This window comes from Canis aureus, chromosome 16, assembly GCF_053574225.1.
Source record: "Canis aureus isolate CA01 chromosome 16, VMU_Caureus_v.1.0, whole genome shotgun sequence".
Classification (NCBI taxonomy): domain Eukaryota; kingdom Metazoa; phylum Chordata; class Mammalia; order Carnivora; family Canidae; genus Canis; species Canis aureus.
The window spans coordinates 13,341,123-13,362,476 of NC_135626.1; the positions used below are offsets into that span (position 1 = coordinate 13,341,123).

The following is a 21,354-nucleotide window of genomic DNA, read 5'->3' on the forward strand; positions in this document are numbered from 1 at the left end:
TTCAGACATCTCACTTGCAGCTTAACTGATTAACTCCCTAGCTGTGAGTACTACCTTGTGTTCTTTTTTGGAGGTGAATTTCTCCATCTCCTTATTTTTTCCAGAAAAGAAGGAAGGAAGAAAAAGAAAAAACAAGAAAAACAACAATAACAACAACCCCCCCCCCCCCCCCCCCGCCAAAGACTACATCCTGGGTGTGTTTTGGCCTGCTTGTTATAAGAATCTGGATCCCAAAATAAGAAAGAAAATTAAAGTACAATTAAAGTAAACAAAAATAAGAAATATATAAAATATATACATAAAAATTAAAATGAAGCAATTACTAAAAAAGAATTGAAGAAAATAAATGAAAAAAATAATAAAGAAAGAAGAAAGTACAAAGGAAGCTAGGTCCTACTTTCCCCGTAGAGCTGAAGCTTTGCAGCCCGCTGTGGTCAGTACACTTGGTGGGAGCGAGTTGTCTGTGCAGGTCTTCTGGGGAAGGGGCCCGTGGCGCTGATTGTCAGGTGCGCACCTGCCTTAGTGGAGATGAACCTGCAGTGCTCAGAGGCGGGGCTCGGTGTAAGTGCCTCCGGCCTCCACCAGGCAGCGCTGTTCTGCTCCCCGAAGACTCAGCGCTGATGGGCGGGATGAGTGTGGGCGCACTGGGTTCTCTGGCCCTGGAGCTGAACATCCCGCTCCCCCGCCCCCAGTCTGGAATGAGCCTTCACAGAAGAGCTATCAAGCCCTCTTCGCGGTTTCTGTCAGAACCCTGCGTTCACCTGCCTGCGTCCGAGTTATTTTTTATTTTATTTTTTTTTAATCTCAGACAAGTGACTCAGTTTCAAAACTTCAAATTTTAGGGACTCCCCTGGTGGAGACCTATGCTCTTCCTGCCCGGGAGGGTTTCCTCCCACTTCTGCCCTTTGCTGGCCCATCCCACCAAAGCGGCCCCATGACTGCACAGGGGTTTGCAGTTTAAGGCCACACAGGGCAGACAGCTGGCCCCTAAGCGGGTTTCCCCGCTCCTGTGCCTGGGAACAATTGGCTACTGTCCTTGTGACCGCAGGGATCCTGAGCCCACCTTGTTGCTCCAGGAGCTGCCCTCCACTTCACCACCTGAGCACTGTTAAGGTTTCTGTGTCCCCCCCACCTCTATTTAGCAGACTTCTGAAAGTTCTGATTGTGCTCTGCTGCTTATAATACTGTGCATAGACCTGTAAACTGGCTCCCTGCCCCTGTGGGATCCGGGGCTGTGTCTCCCCCAGATCAACCGACTGAGTGATTTTTTTTAAGATTTTATTTTTCTGTAATCTCTACACCTAACATGGGGCTTAAACTCACTACCCCAAGATCAAGAGTCACATGTTCTTACCAACCACACTGAGCCAGCCAGGCTCCCTTTGATTAATTGATACCTGTTAATTGAACCAGACATGCAGCATGTGTTAGGGCAGAAACTGAGCCCACACTTTGAGGTTTGGTGGAGTCATTTGGACCTTGATAAATGTTGAAGAAACCATAGCTTCCCTGGGAGCCCAGGGAGTGGGGCCCACACATGTGAAAAGTTGACAATTTCCTTTACCAGTATTCATTTTAGTGACGATTTATTTGAAGTGCTGTTCAATGGCAAATGTTCTAGGATTGGGATAAAGCAAGAACATTTAGGATTCGGAGGTAGCTAAAGTTCTCCCGTCATGGACTCAATGTTCCAGTTGGATGCAGAGATGGGCAAGTAAGCAAAGAGATACAAAACATGGCACTGGGGTGCCTGACTGGCTTGGTCGCTGCCTCTTGATCTCAGGATTGTGAGTTTGAACTCCAAGTTGGGTATATAGATGGCATAAAAATAAAATATTTACAAAATAATAAGTGGATGAACAAATAAAACATGATATTGAAGGTAAGTGCTTGCTTCAGGAAAAAACTCAAACCAGGCTAGTCTAACCTGCGACCTATTCACTACTTTGCCCAGATGACATTCTCCACAAGTGATGGTCCCACCCAAGTGGGAGTGGGCTTTTTTTATCATAAGACCTGTGTTTCCCCTCGTGCTGCAAGGAGAGAAGAGCTGTGAAGGCACAAGTTTAGTGGATCAACATAAACCTAGGCAATAATCATTCCTGAACCTGGTAGCCAAAGCTCTGCCTCCTTTTAGAACCCAATGTCATAAAAAAGCCTGCAGAGTCATTGGCTTGGATGAAGGGGGGAGGCTGAAATAGAATTATGAAGAACAAAATAGGAGGGTTTTCCTGTTTCCTAGAAGAAAAGATTTCACCATCTGTAGCCCTCGGAGGGATCTGGTGTCCTTTCCTAAGAGGGAGCCCACCCTCTGTAAGATGTTTCCTACCGCTCCTCGCTCTTTGTCTGAACCCAGCAGGCACATCTCCATGCCTCCAACACCTCTCTGCAGTGGTGATTTGTAGTATCTTCAATCTATTCTATCGTGTGACTAGAGCATTGTGTATGTATCCATTCTGCTGCCGCTGGACAACATTGAGGGGGATTTTGACTTTTGTTCATTGTGTGTGTATCTACCACTGTGCAGCTATCTGATCCTCAGGCTGTGTCATCCTAACACTGAAATGGCTTGAAACAACAATTTTTGTTTCTGGTGCTGGCATTGGGTGGCTAGTTGGGTTCTCCTGGTCGACCCTGGGCTCACTCGTGCAGTGACTTCCCACTGGAGGGTCAGCTGAGTTTGAAGGTCCAGCTTGGCCACATTCACTGTCTGGCAGTGGGTCCCAGCTGAGCACCGGCTGCTTCTTTTGTCCTTGATGCCTCTTCAGGTGGGAGCCAGACCTTGGGGCCGCCCTGTGGGGTAGCTCCTGAGGAGCAAGCATCCCCAGTGGGGGAGCCCTGGGGCTGCCTGTGTGTGGGAAGGAGTGGGGAGGGGGCTGGGGTCCTTCGGTCCCCTGTGCTGCCTGGCCCCCAGGCCGAGCTCCAATCTCACCCAGCCCCTACTCGCTAGGGTGTGGAGGATGCCTTCCACACGCTGGTGTGAGAGATGCAGCAACACAAGGTGTGCAAGCTGAGTCCGCCTGGTGAGGGTGGCCCAGGCTATGTGAGCTCAAGTGCCTGCTGTCCTGATGTCCCTTCCAGGGCCACGCTGACAGCCCCGCTGGCCCTCTGTGCCCCCAGGAGCACAGGCATGGGGTGAGGTAGGGAGGAAGCGCCCCTGGGGCCCGACCAGCCCAGGCTCCCTGGGCAGAGGGAGCACAGACCTCCCAGGGCACTTTGCACAGACCGTCGTGACCTGAGGCCACTGGCCCAACCACTGTCACTCTCCCCCAGCCCCATCCTGGCTCGTGGGGCAAAGACTGAGTCGCAGTAAAGTCTGTGCTGGTCCTGACCCTAGCATTTGCCCGCCCTTGGAAGGCATGTGGGAACATCAGCTTTGTGTGCCTGGCGGCCCCTCTGCAGGGGCTGGTCAGGGGCCTGGGCAGTGCCCCTCCTCCTCTCTGGGGGTCTGTCCATGCTGCTTGCACAGAGCTCTGGGAGACGCAGATACAGTCTGGCCGTGCATTTTCACACAACACTTTATTGAACTTTCAACAGCAGACGGGCTCAGAGACAAGGGTGCGAGCCTTCCCCTGGGGAGGGAGACCTTCCTGTCCTTTAGGGGAAAGCAGAAATCACACAGGGGTGTGGGTGCTAGAGTCCCCACCTGGGAGCCTGTGCAGACTCTGGGTGGGGGCACATTTCCTGACGTTGGGGCCTGAGAGGCAGTTCTGAGGACAGCAGACCTGACCTGGGCCTGCAGCTTATGGGTTCCTGCGCTGGGTCCCAGCAGGTCAGCTGGACCCTGGCCTCTGGCCCCCTGATGCCAGGTTACTGACTGCTGGAGACCCAGCATGTGGAGGAGCCTGACTCCTAGGGTGGGTGAGTGTAGGGCCCACCAGCCTGTCCCTGCTGGCCCTGCCCTGGGGTTTCCTGTTATTTCCAGCGCTGCCCTAGGTCAGCGACCTGGATTTGTGGGGCATGCCCAGGTCCCAGGAGGCCATACTGCTCTGAGAGGGGTCGCTCAGCCTTGGGGCAGAATCCAGGACTGGCCAGGGCCATGGGAGGCTGGAACCCATCAGTCTTCATCCTGGCTTTGGGGGAGCTCATGTTGACCCTGCCCCGACAGTGCCTGGGGAGAGGCTGGCCCAGGTCCTCTGGGTCAGGGGCTTGTGTCCTGTGGGGTGGGGGTGCCGCCCTCCAGAAAGGACAGTGAGATGAGGCAGGGCATGGTGCCAGCTGGCCAGGGCCTCAGGGCCCCCACACTCACCATCATGCTCTGCTCCAGAGGCCCACAAGCATCGAGCTTCCCTGTGGATGCAGAGGTCAGAGGGCCCCAGGCCTGTGGGGGGCCTTGGAGCAGCGGGGCCTTGAGGCAGTGGACTCAGTGCTGCCCTGGCTCTGCCCTGGCTGTGCCAGTCACTGCCCAGAGAGGGGCTTGAGCTGCAGTGGTCACAGGGCAGGAAGGGTGTCCTGGGCCCTACAGTGTCATCTTTAGTGGGCTAGGTGGACCCCATGATGGGAGTCCCAGGGGGGTTCCAGGGCCTGGTTTGTCATGTGGCCTCTGGGGTGGCCCAGGCAGGTGCCGAAGGGAAGGAGACCCAGTGTTCTGTCTTCAAGCCCATGTCCAGGGGCCACCTGCCTGCACCCTCCTGGTTCACTGGCAGGATGAGGAGGGAGTTCCATTGCTGGGGGAGTAGCCGCAGGCCAGCGAGGGGTCCTGGGCTGGGGGCAGCCGGGCCAGAACCAGAGCCCCCAGTGTTCCCGGACACAGGTGTGCAGCCTTGGGCTCTGGGAAGCTTCCCTCCTGCAGCGGCTCCTCGGCCTTGAGGATGGCATGGCCGGGAGGGGGTCCAGGTGGCTCAGACTGGGTGGCTGAGTCTGGGGAGACCAGCTCATCCACTCTGGGGAGCGTCTCAACAGTAGGAAAAAGGAGGAGAGGCCCGGGCGCTGGAGACACTCGCTCCAGGCCCAGGGGCCTCTTGGGGAACTTGTCAGTTCCCGCTGGAAAGAGGCAAACTGGGTTAGCATCTCCAGCAGACTGTGTGCCTCCAGCTGGGGCGCCCCAGGGGTCCTCATGCCTCCCATGTGGCCCCCCTGGCCTGACCCTATCCACAGCCTTCCACACTGCTGGTGCCCAGCCCCTGCAGTGAGTGCCCGCATGCCCAGCCCTGGCCTGGTTTCCTGAAGCTGGAGCAGAAGAGGAGACATCAAATGATGAGGAGGAAGGCCCAGGGGACACTCTCTACTGTGGGTGGCTGCAGCAGGCTGAATCAGGAGGAAACGGGATCCTGAGCCCACCTGGGGGGAGGAAGGGCAGGTTACACTTCATCCTTTGGAGCTGGGTCATGGAGGCCCGAAGGTGTCTGAGCACCACCTCACCCTCCAGGGCTCAGGGCTGGGCCAGCAAGTCTTGCAGAAATTCCCAAAGACCTTCCAGGGGCAACTTCAGGAGGCGTTCTGGGCGGTGGGTGTGAGTCAGACCCAGAGGGGTCCTGCCTTGTGGCTCCTGTGCCCCTGGGGGTCCAGCTGTGCCCAGGAGTGCTGTGGGCAGTGCGATGGCTAGGGGAGGCCCCTGCCTGCTGCTCCTCTCACGGAGCCCTGTTCCACCCACCTGTCCAGCAGTACCCCCCAACCAGGCCTGGGTGCTGCTCAGAGCACAGGGTCAACACCCTGCTCCCCCCCACCCTCTGGGCACACCTGGGCTCCCAGGGGCTCACTTACTCCTGTGCACCCCCTGGCTGCATCCGATGAGGCCCCACAGCCCCTCCTGTGTGTGCACTCCTCCCAGGGAGATCAGGGCTCCAGGCTACTCTGGGTTCTGACCTGGGGGGCACGACTCTGCCCCCACTTGATGGCAGCACGCCTCAGGAGGACCCCAGGCTGGCTGCAGAATGGGCCGAGGGCTCGTTCACACCACAGGCTGACCTGGCCTTCCCTGGGGGAGCTGAGGCAGAGACCATCTGCCCCCTGAGGCAGAGACCAGGGACCCCTCCTCCAGGGACCCTCTGGGCTTCTCCAGGATGGGTCTGGGCTGCGAGCCTCAGCCTCATGGCCCCAGGGTTGGGCCTGGCTTGTCTAGAGGGTGGGGCTGAGCTTGGCCACCCCCCACCACCAGGATCAGGGGGCAGGTCAGGGAGCAGGGGTCCTGGGGTAGCCTTACCAGGTCGATGAAACACTGAAGGAACCACTTGGGGGTGTAAATGCCAGTGCACACCCTCGTCCTGGCGGAGGGCAGGAAGTGCTCAGACCCCATGCCGAGGCCCCGTGGAGCCAGGTGGACACACTCCCCATGGCCCTGCCCAGCCCCGAGGGCACCGCCGGGGCTCCCAGGAGGAGGAATGTGACCCCAAACTCTGGGCAGCTCAGAAGGGCTGTGCCGGCTGCCCCCCCTGCCCCGGGCCACAAGGACAGAGCTTCTGGGGAGCTTCTACTTACCATGTGCTTCTTCAGCTTGGGGAAAGCTGTCTAGAACGTGCTCGTGATGGGCCTGGGACCTCAGCAGTTTGGGGAACCCTGGAATGAAGAAGCCTGAGAAGGCCCCAGGCCTCCTCCTGCACCAGGGATCAGGGCTTCCTTCTGCACCAGGCGGGGGTGGGAGGGGGTTTCCTGTTTCCTGGCAGAGGCCTCCTCCCCCCCACCCTGACCCCTGTGTGCCCACAGCCCTCTGAGCCCTGACTGGACCCGCTCTTTCTAGAGAGCAGGACTGTCTTCCAGGCTGGGGGTAGCAGGGCCCGGGCACCCTCATCCTCACAGAGACCCTGTGAAGTGGGTGCTGGGTGCCCTGGGCTGAGGACCAGGCCCGTCTGACCTAGCACCCTCTTTCCTGCAGTGGCTCCCGCAGGGGCAGGCGGGTCCCCAGCCCCGAGGGGCAGCGGGTTCAGGCCACAGGGAGGGTGATGTGTGTGCATGGTCCTCTCTGGGGCTTGGGAGTCAGGCTGGGGGCACCCAGGAGGGGGGAGATGTTGCCCCCTGGGCTTCGTCTGGCTGTGGGCTGGCAGGGGGGCCTGGGGGGCGAGCAGGCAGCCAGATAGGAGGCTCAGAGAGCAGTGGGAATGCAAGACTGGTCTGCAGATGGTGGGGCCGGTGGCCGTGGCTCTAGGACCCCGAGGGGCACCCGGGGAGGCAGTGCCCTTGCCAGTGGTGAGGTGGGCTGGGTGGGGGTCCCCGCCTGCCCCACGGCTGGAGCAGCCCTGCAGGGAGGCTCTCCTGAGCTCCAATCCCATCCAGTGGCCTGTCCAGCCCCTACCGTGCATGGTGTGCCTCTCATCGGTCATCAGCTGGGCCTACGCCCAGAAGCATCCTCCTCAGTCAGGAACATCAGCAGGATGGCCACAATCTGGCTCATGCCATGGCAGTAGCCCACGTCCTGCAAGAGCCAGAGCCCCATGGAGGGTGTCCACCCCCAAGGCCCCCTCTGAGCCCTCCCTGCGCAGGCGTCAGGCTCCCACGGCTCCCTCACAGCCCAGGCTCCCAGAGGAGGCTCCCAGAGGGCAGGAGAGCAGGTGGCAGCACCACATGGCCCCACTACCGAGCCCTGCAGATACTGCACCAGGGTCCCCTTCCTCAGACTAGGAGGGGCCTCCGTGACGCATGCCAGGCTGCAGGGGACCCACCAGGTCTGGAGACCCCACCATGAGGGCAGGTCGGGGGCCTGACTGTGGCCCCTGGGAGGTCCCACGAGGGAAGCAGGACCATGATACCACCACAGAGCCGTGGAGCATCTGAGCTGGGGTTCCTCAGGAGACCCTTCTGGAGTGCACCATGGAGCAGCCTTCTGGTCAACCACAGCCTCATGCCCTTCAGGGGATGGGAGCCTTCCTCTTCGCCGGGTTCTGATTAGTAGTGCTGTCCCTTCATGGTCCAGACCCGAGTTTTAGGACAGCAGCAGTGCACCCGAGAGCCCTGGACAGCCCCAGCACTTGGGCACTCAGGCGCCCTCCCTCCCACAGGGAGGTCTGCACCCCAGCCCCCTGCCTGGGTCTTGGAGGAGAGAGACCCTCCCTTGCATCTTAGGACAGTGGGAGCTGGGGTCCTAACTATGAGTCTTGTTGGTCACCAAGACTCAGGACAAGGGACACCCGTGGGGTAGGAGGTCTGGGGGCAGGGACACTCACGGTGTTGTACATGGAATAGGCAGACAGCACGTGGAACAGGGCTTGCTGCCCAGGACGGGGGACAGCAGGGTGCTCTGCTCAGTCTAGCCCCCTGCCCAGCAAGGCCAGCGGTCTTTGGGGCACCTCAGTGGGGGCCAATTCTCTGGGGTCAGGTCTGCACATGGTGACAGGCAGCGACCTCACACATACAGCATGCTGGGGGTTTCTCTGCATTCTGGGGTTTTCCGTGTGCCTCCGTGTGGGAGCTCCCACTGTGGGGTGTGCAGCTCCTGGCCTCTCCCAGAGCTGCCAGCGCCTCCTCCAGCCCTGGAGCAGCCCCTGACCCTGAATGTCCCCCTGGGAGCCAGGTGCATCCCCTGCCTGCTCCCGGCAGCTCCTGACACTTATCCTCCCCCTGCTCTGGCTTGTTCCCCATGTCCTGGGAACACCAGCAGCCCCCATCTGGCTGCATGCCCTCAGCAAACACAGCCGGTGCCTCTGTGGCACTGAGCACATCCACAGGCCTTCCTAGGTGTCCCTGAACTGGATTCTGTGGGGGACCCCGTGCCTGCTCATCCCAGAGCATCTCGGGGGCTTCCAGATTTGAGCCGTCGTGAAAAGAGCAGGGAACATTCCTGCAGGTTTGACACGGATACAACGATGCGAACCACTGCTGTCACTATCTCTGAGCACATTGGGGATGTATAGGGGTGAGGCCCTGCTCAGCTCTGCCAGAAGCCACCCGCCTGCCTTCCTGCACAGCTGGCCGAGTCTGCACCCCCCGCAGCTCAGAGCACAGCTGGGTCAGGCTGACCTGTGACCCCTGGTCCAGGGTGAGCCAGCCTCCAGCAGCCCTGGCAGGGTGGCATGGGAGACACAGGGGTTAGCAGGTTCCTTGCAGGAAGGAGCATCGACATGGTCTGAGCGGCCCCCCAGGAAGCCCCAGTGCACCCCTGCCTGGTGGCTCCTCAGCCCCGTCTCTGGCGCCCCTCCAGGTCAGCCCCTGTGGGTCCCGGGCTCCAACACACACCGCCGGCCACCGCATGCTACACACTGACAGAGCTCCATCCTCCGCTCCATCCACCTGCACCCACCCTGTCTGGGGGCACACTGCCTTCCCCTCCCACCCGTGCGGCCCCTGGGGACTCTACAGGACACCCAGGCTTCTGATGGGAACAGACCGTCCAGAGAACCCCAAGGCAGCCAGGGGAGGCTTGAACATGTCCCATACTAAGCAGCTGTACCACATCCTTATAGGACGACAATGGTGTGGAGGCCGATGGTGTAGGGTGATGGGCGGGGGGTGTAGGAGGAGATGGTGTAGGGGTGAGGGGAGATGGAGTGAGACGGATGGTGTGGCGGGAGATGGTGTGGGGGGAGATGACGCTGGGGGCTTAGGTGTAGGGTGATGGCTTGGGGATGGGGGGAATGGGGGGTTGGTGTGGGGGCGATCGCGCAGGGGGCAATGGTGTAGGGTAATGGTGTGGGGGGGTGGAGTGAGGGGGATGGTGTGGGGGCGATGACGTGGGGGGCATAGGTGTAGGGTGATGGTGTGGGGGGTGGAAGTGTGGGGGGGATGGTGTGGGGGTGATAGCACTGGGGGGCGATGGTGCAGGGTGTTGAAGCAGGGGTGGTGGTGTAGGAGATGGTGTGGGGGTGGAGAGGGAGATGGCGCGGGGGGAATGTTGTGAGAGATGGTGTAGGGGGTGATGATGTGGGGGGCGATGGTGTAGGGTGATGGTGTGGGGGGGGTGGAATGAGGGGGATGTTGTGGTGACGGTGTTGGGAAGGTGTCGGGGGGATGGGGGGATGGGGGGGCATGCAGACATAGGGCATCCCCATTCTCTAAGATGCATATGGAGACGTCTACAGATAAAGTCGACCCCAGGTCTGGGGTTTGCTGTGACACACTTGCTGCTGGGGCCCCGTGTGGTCAGCGCAGGACCCTGGCTGGACCAGGGGCAGCATTTGGGGGGTCATCATACTATGTATGTTTACAAACAATGCAAATTGTCTAAAATAAAATGCACAGCATTCAGAAATACATAAAAACACCGAGGGTGGGTGTCACCCTGACCCGTCCGACCCTCATGGGGTCCATGTGTGTTGTGGTCCAGCTGTGGCCATGCTGCCTGGCCCCCAGGTCCCTTTACTGCCCCCCACGGCCCCCATCCCTGCCCCCTGCTCTTCATGGGGCAGCTCCACACCCCCTTGGGGTTCAGCTCACACAGTGACCCCTGGAGGCCCCATCCTGGTGGTCTCCCCATCCCTGAGACCCCAGGGGGCATGTGGGGGGCACGTGGGGGGTACGTAGGTCATCCCAAGTACTTTACATGCGGCAGTGTTTTGTTTGCTGCTGTCATTCCCCCCTGGCCTCGGAGACCCCATGTTCCCTACCCAGAAGCCCCCAGGCCTCCCCTGGGGCCCTCAGAACCCCACATGCCCAGCAGCCTCACCCAACCCCATAGCGGTCCCAGAACGTGGTGTGGTTGTGGAAGGTTCTGTTGATGTCCCAGGAGGAGACCTGGGCCTCCTCTTTCATTTCCTGTTGTGAGAACCAGGGAGGAGGAGCTGGCGTCAGGGACACAGACCCAAACTGTCACCAACTGCCATCCTAAGCAGGGAGCACTGCTGGCCACCATGGGAGTGTGTCCTGCAGAAACTTCCTTATCCTGTGAAGCCAGGATTGGCACAAGTGCCCACCATGCCCGTGGGGCCTGTGTGAGGGTTTGTGCTCAGCTGTCGTGGGTGGGGAAGGGACATGGGGGTCAGCCCAGGTGGGGAGGGGCTCCCAGGGGTCAGCCCAAGGCTCCTCCCCTTTCCCAGCACAGGGCCTGTCCAGGACTGAGCCCCAGGCTGTGCCCTGAGCTTCCCCCCGGGGAGGCTGCTCCCTGAAACCTGCCCCAGGGCACCAGCCCCTCTCAGGGCACCTGGTGAAACCGAGAAGGTCTGGGGGGGCCTCTGCTCCTGGTGCCCTCCTGAGCCCTAGGCCCGCCCTCCCAGGTGGGGCTCAGCACGGGCTGGCTGTCCTCCCCTTCCCATCCCCACCGAGGGCTCATCCTGCTTCGTCCAGCAGGAACGTGGCCCCAGTCCATCTGCTCGGCCCCCCTCGGAGCTCCAGGCCTGTCCAGGAGGCCAGCTCCCATCACTCCGACACTGACCCTGCCCAGGAACTCAGAGCCCCTCAGCCCTGTCCCTCTCTGGACCCCAAGCCTACCCTGCTCCAGAAACCGTGGGACCGAGGTGGGGGCAGCAGGGAGGTGGGCGGGGCCCTCGGGTTGGAGAAGCACCAGGAGATGCTGGGGCCACCCCGGGTCCCCAGGCAGCTGACCTCCCCTCCTCCCCCCGGGTCCCCCTCGGCTCCTGCCCAGGCCTCCCCTGAGGGCCATGCGTCTGCCTGGAGTAGAAGGGCCCTACCTGATATTTCTCTGGGTTCTCAATCTCCAGCAAATGCAACCACACCTGTCCCCACACCTGGGGCAGGACCCCCTTATAGACCTGGTGACACAGCTGCAGGAAGGAAGGCAGTGCTGGTGAGACGGGCCCAGGACTGCCCCTTGGAGCCCAGGGAGCGGGAGGCATCTAGAAGATTCTGGCTTTGGCTCCACGGTGTCTGCGGAGAGGCTGGGTCTCCCTAGAGCTGGGCCCCGTCCCCCACAAGAAGCAGGGGACCGTGGCCCTGACCTGACGCTCCCCCACTGCCGTCCTTGGGCCTGGGGAGGCTTCAGCTCTGGCAGCAGACTCTCCCCAGGCAGGGAACTCTCCCGGGGAGGGGGCAGGAGGACACTGAGGATGTCCAGCTCCATCAGGACAGAGTGTCTTCGGGGGGCACCCAGTGCCCCACCTTCTCGCTGTGGTGGTAGTGGCCCCATTTCCTGAGCATTGTTAGCCACTTGTCCACGCGCTGGGTCTCCTGGTGATGTTTCTGGAAAAGGACAAGGGGGGGCAGTAGATGAGCCTCCAGCCGTGGGAGGGGGGCACTCAGTGCTGTATCCGGTCACCCTGCGGGGACTCAGAGGAGCCAGGAAGGCGCAAGGCCGCTCCTGCTGACTGTGGCTCCAGGTCTGGCACGTGTTCCCAGCAGCCCGTGCAATGCTGGGACAAGGGGTTTGGGGAGACACCCACAGGGACATCCTGGGGGACAGGGTCTGCAGACAGCTGGCCCCCAGACCATCGCCCACGTCCTGCCTGGTGCCCAGGATGGGCTCTCACCTTGGCCTTATGGGGGCTGAGGCCAGGCAGCTCCTTCTCCCTGGAAGGCAGGAGACGCAGAGCCCTCAGGCCCCGGCCCTGGCCACACTGCCCCCACGTCTGGGCCCAGGGGACTCCAGAGGGGAGGCCTCCCCCCGGGGAGGGCAGGAGCTGCCAGCTGCCTGTGGGCAGGTGGGGGCAGCATTCTGGGGGGTCTGAGAAGGGTTGGTGGTGGTGGTGGGCTGGGCGGGGGCCCCTCGGCACCCCCAGTAGGTGACCTGCCACCGTCCTGGTATGGACCAGCCTGGGAGCTGTCAGCGCGGCTGGGTGCCCCCGTGATGGTCCAGCTGAGGTTCCCCCCACACACACCGTGCCAGGGCCTGACTGCACCCTGGCCGTCCCCGTGCTGTCCACTGACTCCACCCCTCTGGCTGTCTCCTCTGCCACTCTGGCCCATTTTACCTCTTGTCCTGTCAGAGCCCCTGAGCACAACTCACCCCTGATTCATCCAAACAGCCGCTGGGCAGTGAGCAGGGCTGAGGAGGCCAGGAGCAGCTCTGCAGGCCCCACACGGAGTCTCCAGGCTCTGCGAGGTTCTTGTGGGACCATCGACCCAGCAGCCTCCTCCCCTCTGACCAAGGCCACTGGGCTGTCCCCTTCCCTTGTTCCCGCCCCAGGGCAGCCTTCTCCTCTTCCCTCCTCCTGCCCAAGCTGCTCGGCCCCTCCCTCTGTTGCCCACCCTCCCTCCCTGACCTTGTCTTGTCCCGGGCATCTACCTGCAGCCTTGCAGAAGCCTTCGGGACAGTGGAGGCCCTAGCCTGGTGGTTGTGAGTGAGGAGCACCCCTGCAGACTCGCCCCAGCTCAGACCGTCCTCCGACAGAAAGCACACCACAGCCCCTCACCTTTGGGAGTCCCTGCTGAAGGGACTGGGACCCCCCCCATGCATGAGTCAGACACTTGGCCCTGCCCAAAATAGGCATGCAGGCCACTCCTCTGAGTGCCCAGGGGCCTGTCCCCAGGCCCAGATCCCTTTCCACCCACTTCCTGGGTTTGCCTCCTGCCTCTCTCAGCTCCAGCCCATTTCAGACAAGGCCCTCAGAGGGCTCCAGGGGATGAGGTCCTGGGGGGATGGGTCAGCCTCCAGAAAGTCTTTCCTGCAAATGCAAATCACCCCTCTGAGATGGATGAAGGGGCATCCAAGGGACTCACTGCAGAAGGCCCTGATGGTCCATGACCTTCCACAGTGACAGGTCCCGTGGATACCCTCCTTGGCGTGCCTGAAACAGGGGGCCCTGTGGTGGGGACCGATCAGAGCCAGGGACATGGGGACAGGAGGGAGCAGAATGGCTGTCTCCTCTTTCTCCTGAATCCTGAGGGAGCCCAGGACCCTCTGAGATTGGCTGGGCATGAGAGGAAGGGCCTGTCGGCCCGGTGGGGGCAGCCTGACAGCCTCACCTGCTTCTACCAGCGATGATCCCCACCTGGACCTGACCTGACCTGGTGACTCTGGTCCCATCTGGGCTTCACCTGGACCTGGTGACTATGATTGCCGCCTGGGCTCATCTGCTACTGATGACTATGATCCAGGATGGACCCTCCCTTGTTCCTGATGCCCGGGACCGTCCCCAGGGTCTCACTTGTTCCTGGTGACTATGTTCCTTGTCTAGGCTGACCTGGCTCATCCTTGGCTCTGATCCCCTCCTGGGCCTCACCTGCTTTTGCAGGTATGGTCCCCACCTCTAGTGGGTGCTCTAGCATCTATGGTACCTGTCTGGGCCTCACCTGATGGTATTGGGCTATGATATCAGCCCTTTCCAAGGCCAGCAGGGTCTCCAAGTCTTCTTGCATGGCGCTGCAAACCAAACACATCCAAGAATGACACCTCATAAAAACCTTCAGAGGACACATGTGTCTGTGTGCTCCCTGTGGGCAGATCCCCTTCTGCCTGACAGGAGCATGGAGACAACCCCATAGCTCTGAGGGGGACATGCTGGGCTGGAGCATCACACATGGGCACTCACTCATTGTCTGTAGCTTGCCCACCTACAGTCTACCTTCCCAGCCACTGTCCCAGGATGTGCCATCATGGTGAGATGACAGAGCTCTCCCACCCCATTATCAGGAGCCCACGGGGGTGGCGGCAGGGGCAGGAGTTTCCAGGGAACTGCTGACCTGATGCTTGGGGTGATGTCTCCCAGCCTGAGGCTGGCGCCAAGATGGTGGTGGCTGGGTCAACCAGTGAGTGTTCCTGCGGGCCTGGGGGGGGTCGAAGGTTTCTCTTAGATTCCACAAGCACAATGACCAAAAGGAAACAGCAACAAACTGGACTTCATCGAAATTAAAAACTTATGCCATCAAGGGTGCAACTAAACTCCCCACCCTGAATGCAACCATGCTGCATGCCTGAGGGGGAGTCTGGGGGAGCATGAGGGACTCCACGTTCCAGTTCATGAAGAGCAAGCTGGATCACGGGCCAGAAAGACCCAGAGAGCCCTGACCATCAACCCCGGACCACAGGGAGGGGCAGGGGAGGCTGTCATCACGTGTCGGGGTCCATGCATCTAGGACGGGCTGGAAAGGTCATGGCTTGGGTCTCCCTTGCACAGCACAGAGCTTACAGGGGAGCAGGAGTCCCAGGTGAGCTGCCTGAGCTCCGATTGCAGCCTTCTTCCCTGGACTGGAGCAGCTGGGTGGCCCCCCTCATCCCATGGCGCTGTGGAAGGGCTGCAGGACCTGCCTCATGGTCATCGCATGGGGGCCGGGGTGTTCTCGACCCGAGCCTGGGAGGCCAGCACCCCCACCTGGCCCCACAGGCCCCACAGTGGCCTGAGGGGAGCAGGGAGCAGCTCCCACTCAACGTGTGACCTGTCACTGTGTGAGCACCTTGTCTTTATGCACTGGGGTACTGGGGAGCATGGGATAGTTTGGTCACTGTGAGCGGATCTGGAACACGAGTGCCTCCGACTGCCTGTGGATACAGAGTGAGCGCCAGGCAGTGGTGGAACCGTGGGGTGCCACAGTTCTGCCCACAGTGGGGTCCCTCATTATCACTGTAGGTCAGCGGCATCCAATCAGCACTTAGCCCTTCACCCTGAAGGCTAAAGGTCCCGGGGGAGGGTCCTGTCACCACGTCGGGTGGGAAGGGGATGCAGGCACCCTCCCACATCCTTAGTTCCCATCCTCAGGCCCTCCAGGCCTCCCGCCCTTCTAGGTAGACTGGGGGTTGCCGATGTCCTCCTGCCCCCCAGGGTTCACAGCATGAGTTTTGCACTTAAGAACCTTTGAGGGGCTCCTGGGTGGTTCAGTCAGCTAAACGTTGACTGTTGATTTTGGCTCAGGTCAGTATCTCGAGGTTGTGGTATGGAGCCTCATGTGGAGCTTGGGCCCCAGGTGGGTGAGGAGTCTACTTCAAATTCTCCCTCTCCCTCTGCCCCTCCCCACTGCATGCTCTCTCAGATAAATCTTTTAAAAATTAACATCGAAGACATTTGAGAAATCTTTATCATCTCTGCAGAGATGCTTTCATATCTGTAATGGCCGTGTAAATGCCTTTCACAGACCCCCTATGATTTCTATCAGAAACCCCTATTCTTTAATATCTATTGAAGTATAGTCGACACACAATGTTACATTACTTTCAGGGCTACAACTTGGTGATTCAACAATTCTGTACATTACTCAGCTGGAGTAGTGTCATCACCATGAGAAGTGTCATCACCATCTGTCCCCATACAAAGTTGTTACAATAGTACTGACTCTATTCCCTAGGCTGTACTTTTTAAATTTCTGTGACTTATTTATTTTAGAACTAGACACTTCTAGCTCTTAATATTCTTCATCCATTTTGTCCATCTCCCACCCACTTCCCCTCTGGCAATCAGTCAACATGATCCATCACATTAACAAGAGAAAGGACAAAAAACCATACAATCATCTCGAGAGTTGCAGAAAAAGCACTGGACAAAAGACAACATAAAAAACACAGTGGGTTTTGAGGAAACGTCCATCAACAGAATAAAGGCTGTGCAAGAAGTTCCCGTAGCTGACATCATCCACAATGATGAAAACCTGAAATCGTCTCCTGTAAGAGCAGAAACTGAATACACATTCTTCTCAAGTGCACGTGGAACTTCTCCAGAGTAGACCACATACTGGGTCACAAATCAGGTCTCAACCGATACCAAAAGATTGGGATTGTCCCCTGCATATTTTCAGACCATAATGCTTTGAAACTTGAACTCAATCACAAGAAGAAATTTGGAAGAAACTCAAACACATGGAGGTTAAAGAACATCCTGCTAAAAGATGAATGGGTCAACCAGGAAATTAGGGAAGAATTAAAAGATTCACAGAAACTAATGAAAAAGAAGATAGAACCATTCAAAATCTTTGGGATACAGCAAAAGCAGTCCTAAGGGGGAAATACATCCCAATACAAGCCTCCCTCAAAAAATTGCAAAACACTCAAATACACAAGCTCACCTCGCACCTAAAGGAACTGGAGAAAAAACAGCAATAAAACCTACACCAAGCAGAAGAAGAGAGATAATAAAGATTTGAGCAGAACTCAATGAAATAGAGACCAGAAGAACTGTAGAACAGATCAACAAAACCAGGAGTTGGTTCTTTGAAAGAATTAATAAGATAGATAAACCACTAGCCAGCCTTATTAAAAAGAAAAAAGACTCAAGTTAATAAAATAATGAACGAAAGAGGAGAGATCACAACCAATACCAAGGAAATACAAACTATTTTAAAAACATATTATGAGGGACGCCTGGGTGGCTCAGCAGTTGAGCATCTGCCTTTGGCTCAGAGCATGATCCCATGGTACTAGGATTGAGTCCCACATCAGGCTCTCTGCATGGAGCCTGCTTCTGCCTCTGCCTATGTCTCTGCCTGCCTCTCTATATATATCTCTCATGGATAAGTAAATAAAAATCTTAAAAAAAAAAAACGTTTTATGAGCCAACAAATACCAACAAATAAGGCAATCTAGAGGAAATGGGTGCATTTCTGGAAAACCACAAATTACCAAAACTGAAACAGGAAGAAATAGAAAACCTGAACAGGCCAATAACTAGGGAGGAAATTGAAGCAGTCATCAAACACCTCCCAAGACACAAAAGTCCAGGGCCAGATGGCTTCCCAGGGGAATTCTATCAAATGTTTAAAGAAGAAATAATACCTATTCTACTAAAGCTGTTCCAAAGGATAAAAAGGGACAGAATATTTCCAAACTCATTTTATGAGGCCAGCATCACCTTAATTCCAAAACCAAAGACCTCACCAAAAAGGAGAATTATAGACCAATATCCCTAATAACACAGATGCAAAAATTCTCAACAAGATATTAGCCAATAGGATCCAACAGTACATTAAGAAGATTATTCACCAAGACCAAGTGGGATTTATCCCCGGGATGCAAGGTTGGTTCAACATTCATAAAGCAATCAATGTGATAGATCACATCAACAAGAGAAAAAACAAGAACCATATGATCCTCTCAATAGATGCAGAGAAAGCATCTGACAAACTACAGCCGTCCATTCCTCATCAAAACTCTTCAGAGTGTAAGGATAGAAGGAACATTTTCAACATCTTAAAAGCCATCTATGAAAAGCCCACAGCAAATATCATTCTCGATAGGGAAAAACTGAGAACCTTTCCCCTAAGATCAGGAACATGACAGGGATGTCCACTCTCACCACTGCTATTCAACATAGTACTAGAAGTCCTAGCCTCTGAAATTAGACAACAAAAAGAAATCAAAGGCATTCAAATTGGCAAAGAAGAAGTCACACTCTCCCTCTTCGCAGATAACATGATACTATGCATAGAAAACCCCAAAGACTTCACCCCAAGATTGCTAGAACACATACATCAATTCAGCAATGTGGCAGGATACAAAATCAGTGCCCAGAAATCAGTGGCATATCTAGACACTAACAATGAGACTAGGGATCCCTGGGTGGCTCAGCGGTTTAGCACCTGCCTTTGGCCCAGGGCTCGATCCTGGAGTCCCGGGATCGAGTCCTGCGTCGGGCTCCCGGCATTATGGAGCCTGCTTCTCCCTCTGCCTGTCTCTCTCTCTCTCTCTCCCCCCCCCCATGTGTGTGTGAGTCTATCATGAATAAATAAATAAATAAATAAATAAATAAATAAATAAATAAATCTTAAAAAAAAACAGTGAGACTGAAGAAAGAGAAATTAAGCAGTCAATCCCATTTGCAATTGCACCCAAAAGCATAAGGAATAAACCTAACCAAAGAGGTAAGGATCTATACCCTAAAAACTACAGAACACTTCTGAAAGAAATTGAGGAAGACACAGATTGAAAAATATTCCATGCTCATGGATTGGAAGAATTAATATTGTGAACATGTCTATGTTACCCAGGGCAACTTACATGTTCAATGCAATCCCTATCAAAATATCATGGACTTTCTTCACAGAGTTGGAACAAATAACTTTAAGATTTGTGTGGAATCAGAAAAGACCCCAAATAGCCAGGGGAATATTGAAAAAGAAAACCAGAGCCGGGGTCATCACAATGCTGGATTTCAAGTTGTATTACAAAACTGTAATCGTCAAGATAGTGTGGTACTGACACAAAAACAGACACATATCAATGGAACAGAAGAGAGAACCCAGAAATGGGCCCTCAACTCTATGGTCAACTCATCTTTGACAAAGCAGGAAAGACTATCCACTGGATAAAGGACAGTTTCTTCAATATATGGTGCTGGGAAAATTAGCCACTTGCAGAAGAATGAAACTAGACTATTCTCTTACACCATACAGAAAGATAAACTCAAAATGGATGAAAGATCTAAATGTGAGACAAGAATCCATCAAAATCCTAGAGGAGAACACAGGCAACACCCTTTTTGAACTTGGCCACAGCAACTTCTTGCAAGATATATCTATGAAGGCAAGGAAAACAAAAGCAAAAATGAACCATTGGGACTTCATCAAGATACAAAGCTTCTGCACAGCCAAAGAAACAATCAACAAAACTAAAAGACAGCTTACAGAATGGGAGAAGATATTTGCAAATGACACATGAGATAAAGGGCTAATATCCAAGATCTAGAAAGAACTTATTAAACTCAACACCCAAGAAACAAACAATCCAATCCTGAAATGGGCAAAGACATGAACAGAGATTTCACCAAAGAAGACATAGACATGGCCAACAAGCACATGAGAAAATGCTCCGCATCACTCGGCATCAGGGAAATACATATCAAAACCATAATGAGATACCACCTCACACCAGTGAGAATGGTGAAAATTCTCAACAAGACAGGAAATAACAAATGTTTGAAAGGATGTGGAGAAAGGAGAACACTCTTGCACTGTTGGTGGGAATGTGAACTGCTACAGCTGCTCTGGAAAACTGTGTGGAGGTTCCTCAAAGAGTTAAAAATGGAGCTACCCTATGACCCAACAATTACACTACTGGGGATTTACCCTAAAGATACAGATGCAGTGAAAAGCCAAGAAACCTGCACCTCAGTGTTTATAGCAGCAATGTCCATGGAGGCCAAATTGTGGAATTAACCTCTGTGTTCATCAAAAAATGAATGAATAAAGAAGATGTGGTATATATGTACAACAGAATATTACTCAGAAAAAAAAGAATATTACTCAGCCATTAGAAACAATGAATACCCATCCACCATTTGCTTTGATGTGTATGGAACTGGAGAGTATTATGCTGAGTGAAGTAAGTCAATTGGAGAAGGACAATCATCACATGGTATTACTCATACAGGGAATATAAAAAACAATGAAAGAGATTATAGGGGAAATGAGAGAAAATGAGTGGGACAAATTAGGGTGACAAAACATGACACACTCCTAACTCTGGGACACGAACAAGGTGTAGTGGAAGGGGAGGTGGGCAGGGGGATGGGGTGACTGGGTGATGGGCACTGACGGGAGCACTTGATGGGATGAGCACTGGGTGTTATACTATATGTTGGCAAATTGAATTCCAATAAAAATATATATATACAGGGCAGCCCGGGGGGCTCAGCAGTTTAGCACTGCCTTCAGCCCAGGCCCTGATCCTGGAGACCCAGGATCGAGTCCCATGTCAGGCTCTCTGCATGGAGCCTGCTTCTCCCTCTGCCTGTGTCTCTGCCTCTGTGTGTGTGTGTGTCTCTCATGAATAAATAAATAAAATCTTTAAAAATATATACAAAAGAGAGAGAGAGAGAGAGAGACTCCTAATTCTGGGAAACAAAGAGTTACAGATGGGGAGGTGGGTGGGGAATGGATAATTGGATGATGGGCAATGAGGAGGGAACTTGATGAGATGAGCACTGGGTGTTATATGTTGGCAAATTGAATGTAAATTTAAAATGTAAAAAAAAGGTATAGGCTAGGTTTAGGCGTAGGATTTTGGGTAAGGTTTAGGCTTAGAATAGGTTCGGGGTGGAGTAGGAGTAGAGCTAGATGTAGGGTAGTAGTAAGGGTAGGGGTAGGGCTAGAGGCATGGTTAGGGTTAGGGGTAGGTGTAGGGTAGATTTTGAGATAGGTGTAGTTTAGGTTAGTAGGGTAGGTGTAGGGGTTTGCTTAGGAGTAGAGTTCAGGGTATGGAAAGGAGTAGGAGTAAAGGTAGGGGTAGAAATAGGGGTAGTGGTAGCATTAGGGTTAGGGATGGGGTAGGGGAGCACATAGGCATAGGCTAAGTGTAGGGTAGGGTTAAGCATAAGTTTAGTTGTAAGGTTAGAGGCAGGGTGGAGTTAGGTGTAGGGGTAGTGGTGGGGGTTGAGGTTGGTGTAGGAGTAGGAGCAGAGTTAGGGATAGGGTTGGGGGTAAGGGAAGGGGTAGATGTTTGGGTAGGTTTAGGGGTAGAGGCAGGATTAGGCTTAGGGGTAGGGATAGGATACATTTTGGGGAATAGGTAGCGTTAGGGATAGGGGTATGAGTAGGGGAAGCTGTGCAGTAGGAGTAGAGTTAGGGGTAGGTTTATGGGTTGGGGTTGGGTTAGGGGTAGGCTTAAGGGTGTGGGTAGGGGTATGTGTACAGGTATGTGTAAGGGTAGGGTTGTGTTAGGGGTAAGGGTATGTGTAG

General features: G+C 55.4%; 1 long non-coding RNA gene across 2 annotated transcripts; it reads right to left on the bottom strand.

Annotated features, from left to right (window-relative positions):
- Positions 1–3,516: 3,516 nt before the first annotated feature.
- Positions 3,517–10,974, bottom strand: LOC144285882 (uncharacterized). 2 transcript variants are annotated; one of them, XR_013354046.1, is made up of 4 exons: positions 10,532–10,974; positions 6,418–7,348; positions 6,143–6,203; positions 3,517–5,280 (listed from the first exon to the last, which is right to left on the bottom strand). It is a non-coding gene; the product is annotated as an uncharacterized LOC144285882 (long non-coding RNA). The 2 variants fall into 2 exon arrangements; XR_013354045.1 differs by having other exon boundaries at positions 3,517–6,203.
- Between the last annotated feature and the right edge of the window lie 10,380 nt (positions 10,975–21,354).